Source organism: Salmo salar, chromosome 21 (genome assembly GCF_965601325.2).
Source record: "Salmo salar chromosome 21, fSalSal1, whole genome shotgun sequence".
Lineage (NCBI taxonomy): Eukaryota > Metazoa > Chordata > Actinopteri > Salmoniformes > Salmonidae > Salmo > Salmo salar.
The window spans coordinates 52058901-52068024 of NC_138311.1; positions in this window are offsets into that span (position 1 = coordinate 52058901).

The following is a 9124-nucleotide window of genomic DNA, read 5'->3' on the forward strand; positions in this document are numbered from 1 at the left end:
TGATATCATGCTGTGCAGACTGGCAGGTATTTTCCGGGCTATACGTGCTCAAGCGGCTGGAGCCCGAGCTAAAGGTGAACACCGCTAGCAGTGGCTAACAATGACTAAATAGCTAGTAGCTAATTAGCTGACTAGCTGCTGATGGAGGTTCTTATGGAGGTTCCAGATATAAGGTTAAAAAAAATAGCACATCCGTACCACATTGGGTGAGGCTGGTTGCAAGAAGGTATATTTAATTTGAAAATGGAAAAAAAGATATTCAAATATAATGAAATGTATTCAAAAAAACGAAAAACATTATATTTACATGGGACGAAAACAAACACCTCTTACTGCTGCGCCATCTTGGATAACAACGTCCGGGAGCAAGACGTCGGTATCCGTGACGTGGCTGGTTTTTCCTTTGTAATCCCTGATGGTCTATAGACCCTGGCACTTAAGTCTTGTGTCTAAACCTTTGAATTGCGACGCCAGTTTTTCTCTCTACTGACATTTTGCCTGTTTGATTGCCGAAGTTGTCCAAATACTTATAAATTCTTTAATTGGGGGGAATAGATACATAAGGTGTTTCTAAACTGTAAAACAGATACAGCGCATTCTGAAATTATTCAGAGCCCTTGACTTTTTCCACATTTTCTTACGTTATAGCCCTATTCTAAAAAAAATTAATATTTTTTTTTTACCCCTAATCAATCTACTCACAATACACCATAATGTCTGTAAGAATATTTTAAGATAATACACAATGCAGAGGACTAACGATCAAGAGGGAATTAACGATCAATGGAAATAGTGTTTTTTCTGTAATATGGAATTAATGATCAATGGGTCAGAGCAAGGAAGAAATTTGTCTAGGCGTTGAGCCTGAAACAGGATACTTGTTGTTATTTGGCCATTGGACCAGTTTCATTGCAAGGAATTCTAATTGGTCAACCACAGGCTAGGGTTGGGTTCTAAAACTACATCCTGTCTCTTTGTTCTGTGCAGAGAATCACTGTGGAACGGGGAGAATGATCAACTACCTCTCAGCATAACATCTATGATTTGTCCTCTTTGAATAAACCTATTTTTCTCTCCTTGATTTGTTTTGGGGTCTGTGTTATTGAAGAGTAACATCAACTGCTAACCTGATGAAACATTTAAAATGGAAATTAACATTAGTATTCAGACCCTTTACCCTGTACCTTGTTGAAGCACATTTGTCAGCGATTACTATGACGGCACACCTGTAATAGGGGAGTTTCTTCCATTTTTCTCTGCAGATCCTCCCCAGCTCTGTCAGGTTGGATGGGGAGCGTCACTGCACAGCTGTTTTCATGTCTCTCCATAGATGTTCCATAGACGTTCCGCTAGCGGAACACCTGCTCCAATATCCAATGATAGGCGTGGCGCGAATTACAAATTCCTCAAAAATACAAAAACTTCCATTTTTCAAACATATGACTATTTTACAGCATTTTAAAGACAAGACTCTCCTTTATCTAACCACACTGTCCGATTTCAAAAAGGCTTTACAGCGAAAGCAAAACATTAGATTATGTCAGCAGAGTACCCAGCCAGAAATAATCAGACACCCATTTTTCAAGCTAGCATATAATGTCACAAAAACCAAAACCACAGCTAAATGCAGCACTAACCTTTGATGATCTTCATCAGATGACACTCCTAGGACATTATGTTATAAAATACATGCATGTTTTGTTCAATCAAGTTCATATTTATATCAAAAACCAGCTTTTTACATTAGCATGTGACGTTCAGAACTAGCATTCCCACCGAACACTTCCGGTGAATTTACTAAATTACTCACGATAAACGTTCACAAAAAACATAACAATTATTTTAAGAATTATAGATACAGAACTCCTTTATGCAATCGCGGTGTCCGATTTTAAAATAGCTTTTCAGTGAAAGCACATTTTGCAATATTCTGAGTAGATAGCCCGGCCATCATGGCTAGCTATTTTGACACCCACCAAGTTTGGTACTAACCAAACTCAGATTTACTATAAGAAAAATTGGATCACCTTTGCTATTCTTCATCAGAATGCACTCCCAGGACTTCTACTTCAATAACAAATGTTGGTTTGGTTCCAAATAATCCATAGTTATATCCAAATAGTGGCGTTTTGTTCGTGCGTTCAAGACACTATCCGAAGGGTAAAGAAGGGTGACGCGTTTCGTGACCAAAAAATTCTCAATATTCCATTACCGTACTTCGAAGCATGTCAACCGCTGTTTAAAATCAATTTTTATGCGATGTTTCTCGTAAAAAAGCGATAATATTCCGACCGGGAAACCCTGTTTTCGTTCAAAGACGAAAAAATAAAAACATGGTGTCGGCTCGTGCACGCGCCACCAGTCTCATTGTTCTCAGATCGACCACTATCCAAATGCGCTACTGTTTTTCAGCCATGGCCTGCAAAGTCACCATTCAACCTCCTGGCGCCTTCTGAGAGCCTATGGGAGCGTTAGAATGTCACGTTATGCCAGAGATCCCCTGTTTTGGATAGAGATGATCAAGAAGGCCAAGAAATAGTCAGAGAGTTCGCTTCCTGTTTGGAATCTTCTCAGGTTTTGGCCTGCCAAACGAGTTCTGTTATACTCACAGACACCATTCAAACAGTATTAGAAACGTTGGAGTGTTTTCTATCCAAAGCTAATAATTATATGCATATTCTAGTTTCTGGGCAGGAGTAATAATCAGATTAAATCGGGTTAGTTTTTTATCCGGCCGTGAAAATACTGCCCCCTATCCATAACAAGTTAAATACACAACACGTAATGAGGGAATTAAAACCAGGTGTGTGGGTTAACCTGTTAGGGCTAGGGGGCAGTATTGACACGGCTGGATAAAAAACGTACCCGATTTAACCACCCATTTTTCAAGCTAGCATATAATGTCACATAAACCCAAACCACAGCTAAATGTAGCACTAACCTTTGATGATCTTCATCAGATGACAACCCTAGGACATTATGTTATACAATACATGCATGTTTTGTTCAATCAAGTTCATATTTATATCAAAAAACTGCTTTTTACATTAGCATGTGACTAGCATGTGACTAGCATTCCCACCGACCACTGCCGGTGAATTTACTAAATTACTCACGATAAACGTTCACAAAAAGCATAACAATTATTTTAAGAATTATAGATACAGAACTCCTCTATGCACTCGATATGTCCGATTTTAAAATAGCTTTTCGGTGAAAGCACATTTTGCAATATTCTCAGTAGATAGCCCGGCATCACAGGGCTAGCTATTTAGACACCCAGCAGGTTTAGCACTCATCAAAGTCAGATTTACTATAATAAAAATGTTATTACCTTTGTTGTCTTCATCAGAATGCACTCCCAGGACTTCTACTTCAATAACAAATGTTGGTTTGGTCCAAAATAATCCATCGTTATATCCAAACAGCGGCGTTTTGTTCGTGCGTTCTAGACACTATCCTAAAGGCTAAATAAGGGTGACGAGCATGGCGCAATTTGTGACAAAAGAATTCTAAATATTCCATTACCGTACTTCGAAGCATGTCAACCGCTGTTTAAAATCAATTTTTATGCCATTTTTCTCATAAAAAAGCGATAATATTCCGACCAGGAATCTGCGTTTAGATAAACAGACAAAGGAAAAGAAAGCATTCGGTCGAAGCGGGCACGCGCCTAAGCCCATAGTACTCTGAGTGGCCACTTGCCAAAAGCGATAAAGTGTTTCAGCCAGAGCCTGCCTCGATATCGTTCAACTTTTTCCCGGGCTCTGAGACCCTATGGAAGACGTAGGAAGTGTCACATTATTGCACAGATCCTGAGTCTTCAATAAAAAGAGCCAAGATGAAACACTACTTCTCAGACAGGCCACTTCCTGCTTGAAATCTTCTCAGGTTTTGGCCTGCCATAGGAGTTCTGTTATACTCACAGACACCATTCAAACAGTTTTAGAAACTTTAGGGTGTTTTCTATCCAAAGCCAATAATTATATGCATATTCTAGTTACTGGGCAGGAGTAGTAACCAGATTAAATCGGGTACGTTTTTTATCCAGCCGTGTCAATACTGCCCCCTAGCCCTAACAGGTTAATCTGGTTACTACTTCTGCCCAGTAACTAGAATATGCATATAATTATTGGCTTTGGATAGAAAACACCCTAAAATTTCTAAAACTAATTGAATGGTGTCTGTGAGTATAACAGAACTCATATGGCAGTCAAAACCCTGAGACAAATCCTGACAGGAAACTGAAATCTGATGTGTGGATATCACTTCAAACATTTGCCATTGAAACACACAGTGGCTTGCGATTCATTTAGCACTTCCTAAAGCTTCCACTAGATGTCCCCAGTCTTTACAAAGTGTTTTGAGCCTCCTACCATCAAAATTGACTGAAAGAGAGGATGTTTACCTTGGTCACAGGAAATGGGCCATTACCATTGTGACGTCGGCGCCCATGGGTACTCTCCCGTTTCGAAACGTTTTGAAAGACAATGCAACCATCCCAATGGAATATTATTGAAGCCCTGGTTGAAAAAGCCCCTAAAGATTTATGTTATACAACGTTTGACATGTTTGAACGAACTTAAATATATTTTTTTTGCTCATTCCTGACGACAAGTCAGACGCAGACGGTACATTTTCACTAGCCTTCGGAGCGCGCTAACGCTATTGGGACATAAATTATTAACTTTTTTGAACAAAACTACATTTGTTATGGACCTGGGATTCCTAGAAGTGCCTTCTGATAAAGATAATCAAAGGTAAGGGATTATTTACAATAGTATTTTTGATGGTTGATCGTTCCAAGATGGCTCAAAACATGTATAGCCTAGACTATTTTTCTGGGCATACCACGTCGTTTATTGCAAAGTGTGATTTCCCAGTAAAGTTATTTTTAAATCTGGCAAAGAGATGGCATTCAAGACATGTTAATCTATAAGTCTTTGAATGACAATATTACATTTTAACAATGTTTTCGAATAGTAATTTTGTAAATTGTAGCGCTAATAAACCGTAAGCATGTGAGGCAAAAGATTTTCTGAACGTCATGCGCCGATGTAAAATGCTGTTTTTATATATAAATATGAACTTTATCGAACAAAAAATGCATGTGTTGTGTAACATGATGTCCTAGGAGTGTCATCTGATGAAGGTTGTCAAAGGTTAGTGCTGCATTTAGCTGTGTTTTGGGTATTTGTGATGCATGCTAGTTGCTTTGAAAATGGCTGTGTGATTATTTCTGGCTGGGTACTCTGCTGACATAATCTAATGTTTTGCTTTTGCTGTAAAGCCTTTTTGAAATCGGACAACGTGGTTCGATTAAGGAGTGGTGTTTCTATAAAACGGTGTAAAATAGTCATATGTTTGAGAAATTGAAGGTTTTGCATTTAGCGTGACGCGATTCCACTGGCTGTTGATTAGGGTGGGACGCAAGCGTCCCAGAGAGGTTAAACAAGACAAAACAAATGGAAAATGAAACATGGATCGGCGATGGCTAGAAGACCGGTGACGTCGACCGCCGAACACCACCCGAACAAGGAGAGTAACCGACTTCGGCAGAAGTCATTACAGTACCCCCCCTGGAGCCACGCGCCGACACCGGCCTCGGGGACGACACGGAGTGCGAGGCGCAGGGCAATCCGGATGAAGACAGTGGAACTCCCGCAGCATTGAAGGGTCCAACACATCCTCCACCGGAACCCAGCATCTCTCCTCCGGACCATACCCCTCCCAGTCCACGAGGTACTGAAGGCCCCTCGCCCTCACCTCGAATCCAGTATGGAACGAACGGAGTACGCCGGGGCCCCCTCGACATTGAGGGGGCAGAGGAACCTCCCGCACCTCAGACTCCTGGAGCGGGCCAGCCACCACCGGCCTGAGGAGAGACACATGGAACGAGGGATTAATACGGTAATCGGGGGAAGCTGTAACCTGTAACTCACCATGTTCAGTGTCCTCAGGACTTTAAATGGCCCCACAAACCGCGGACCCAGCTTCCAGCAGGGCAGGCGGAGGGGCAGGTTTCGGGTCGAGAGCCTGATCCGGTCCCCTGGTGCAAACACTGGGGCCTCACTGCGGTGACGGTCTGCGCCGGCTTTCAAATAAAATCAAAGTTTATCAAATCAAAGTTTATTTGTCACGGCGTGCTGAAGGTGAACATGGGCGGCGTCCCATGTTTCCTCCGTGCGCCGGAACCAGTCGTCCACAGCAGGAGCCTCGGTCTGACTCTGATGCCAAGGAGCCAGAACCGGCTGATACCCCAGTATGCACTGGAAGGGGGAGAGGTTAGTGGAGGAGTGGCAGAGTGAGATCTGGGCCATCTCTGCCCAGGACATGAGCGCTGCCCAGTCCCCTGGCCGGTCCTGGCAATAAGACCTAAGAAACCTACCCACATCCTGGTTTACTCTCTCCACCTGCCCGTTACTCTCGGGGTGAAAACCTAGGAGCCTTACACTGGGCACACACTGAGCAGGAGGAAACATAAACCCTCACGTCCTTAGCAAAAGTGGGCCACCAGTATTTCCCACTCAGACAGCGCACCGTCCGACCGATGCCTGGATGACCAGAGGAGGGTGACGTGTGTGCCCAATAGATCAGCGGTCACGGACAGCAGATGGAACGTACAGACGCCCAGCGGGACACTGAAGGGGAGCGGGCTCTGCACGCAACGCCTGCTCAATGTCCGCGTCCAGCTCTCACACTACTGGCGCCACCAGGCAGGAGGCCGGGAGTATGGGAGTGGGATCCATGGGCCGCTCCTCTGTGTCATACAGCCGGGACAGTGCGTCTGCCTTCACGTTCTGGGAACCTGGTCTGTAAGAAAGGGTGAAAACAAAACGGGTGAAAAATATGGCCCACCTTGCCTGGCGAGGGTTCAGTCTCCTCGCCGCCCGGATGTACTCCAGATTGCGGTGGTCAGTCCAGATGCGAAAAGGGTGTTTAGCCCCCTAAAGCCAAGGTCTCTACGCCTTCAAAGCATTGACAACAGCCAACAGCTCCCGGTCCCCCACATCATAGTTTCGCTCCGCCAGGCTGAGCTTCCTCGAGAAGATGGCACAGGGGAGGAGCTTCGGTGGCGTACCCAAGCACTGAGAGAGCACAGCTCCTATCCCAGCCTCGGACGCGTCCACCTCCACTATGAATGCCAAAGAGGGATCCGGATGGGCCAGCACGGGAGCCGAGGTAAACAGAGCCCTCAGGTGACCAAAGGCCCTGTCCGCCTCAGCCGACCACTGCAAACGTACCGGTCCCCCCTTCAGCAGTGAAGTAATGGGAGCCGCTACCTGACCAAAACCCCGGATAAACCTCCAGGGTAATTGGCAAACCCTAGAAACCGCTACACCTCCTTTACCGTGGTGGGAGTCGGCCAATTACGCACGGCTGAGATGCGGTCACTCTCCATCTCCACCCCTGAGGTGGAAATGCGGTACCCTAGGAAGGAGACGGACTGTTGGAAGAAAATACATTTCTCAGCCTTGGCGTACAGGTCATGCTCCAACAGTCGACCAAGCACCTTGCGCACCAGGGACACATGCTCGGCATGTGTAGCGGAGTATACTAGAATGTCATCAATATACACCACTACACCCTGCCTATGCAGGTCCCTGAAAATGTCATCTACAAAGGCTTGGAAGACTGATGGAGCATTCATCAACCCGTACGGTATGACGAGGTACTCATAATGCCCTGAGGTCGTACTGAACGCCGTCTTCCACTCGTCTCCCTCCTGGATACGCACCAGGTTGTAAGCACTCCTGAGATCAAGTTTGGTGAAGAAGCGCGCCCCGTGCATTGACTCAATCGCCGTGGCGATAAGAGGCAGCGGGTAACTGTACCTCACAGTTATCTGATTAAGGCCTCGATAGTCAATACAAAGGCGCAGACCTCCCTCCTTCTTCTTCACAAAAAAGAAACTCGAGGAGGCGGGGGAAGTGGAAGACTGAATGTACCCCTGACGCAGGGATTCGGAGACATATGTTTCCATAGCAATCATCTCTGCCTGTGACAGAGGATACACGTGACTCCTGGGAAGTGCAGCGTCTACCAGAAGATTTATCACACAATCCACCCGTTGATGGGGTGGTAATTGAGTCGCCTTCTTTTTGGAGAAGGCGAGAATCAAATCGGCATTTTCGGGGGGGAATGCGCACGGTGGAGACCTGGTCTGGACTTTCCACCATAGTAGCACCTACGGAAACCCCTAAACACCTCCCCGAGCACTCTCGCGACCACCCCGTGAGAGCCCTCCATTGCCCTGAAACAGTGGGGTCATGGCAAGCTAACCAGGGTAGGCCTAGCACCATGGGAAACGCAGGAGAGTCAGACTCTCTCCGTGTGACCCCCCTGCGTCACCATGCCCAGAGGAGCGGTGGCCTCCCTAATCAACCCTGAACCTAATGGTCAACTATCTAAGGCGTGAACTGGGAAGGGCATATCCACAGGAACGATGGGGATCCCTAAACTATGGTCAAATGATCTGTCAATAAAATTCCTAGCCGTGCCTGAATCGACGAGCGCCTTAACCTGTTATGGCTAGGGGGCAGTATTTTCACGGCTGGATAAAAAGCGTACCCGATTTAATCTGGTTACTACTCCTGCCCAGTAACTAGAATATGCATATAATTATTGGCTTTGGATAGAAAACACTCCAAAGTTTCTAAAACTGTTTGAATGGTGTCTGTGAGAATAAAGAGAACTCAAATGGCAGGTCAAAACCTGAGAGATTCCGTTACAGGAAGTGGCCTGTCTGACCATTTCTTGAACTTCTTTGCCATCTCATTCAATTACAAAGGATCTCTGCTCTAACGTGACACTTCCTACGTCTTCCATAGGCTCTCAGAGCCCGGGAAAAAACAGAATGTCGTCATCCCAGCCCCAGGCTGAAACACATTATCGCCTTTGTCAAGTGGCCGATCAAGGGACTGTGGGCTTAGGCGCGTGCCCTGGCCGCCCCCATCTTTGTGATTTTTCCTCTGTTTGCCGAAAAGGAGATTCCCGGTCGGAATATTATCGCTTTTTTACAAGATAAATTGCATAAAAATTGATTTTAAATAGCGGTTGACATGCTTCGAAGTACGGTAATGGAATATTTAGAAATGTTTTGTCACGAATTGCGCCATGCGCA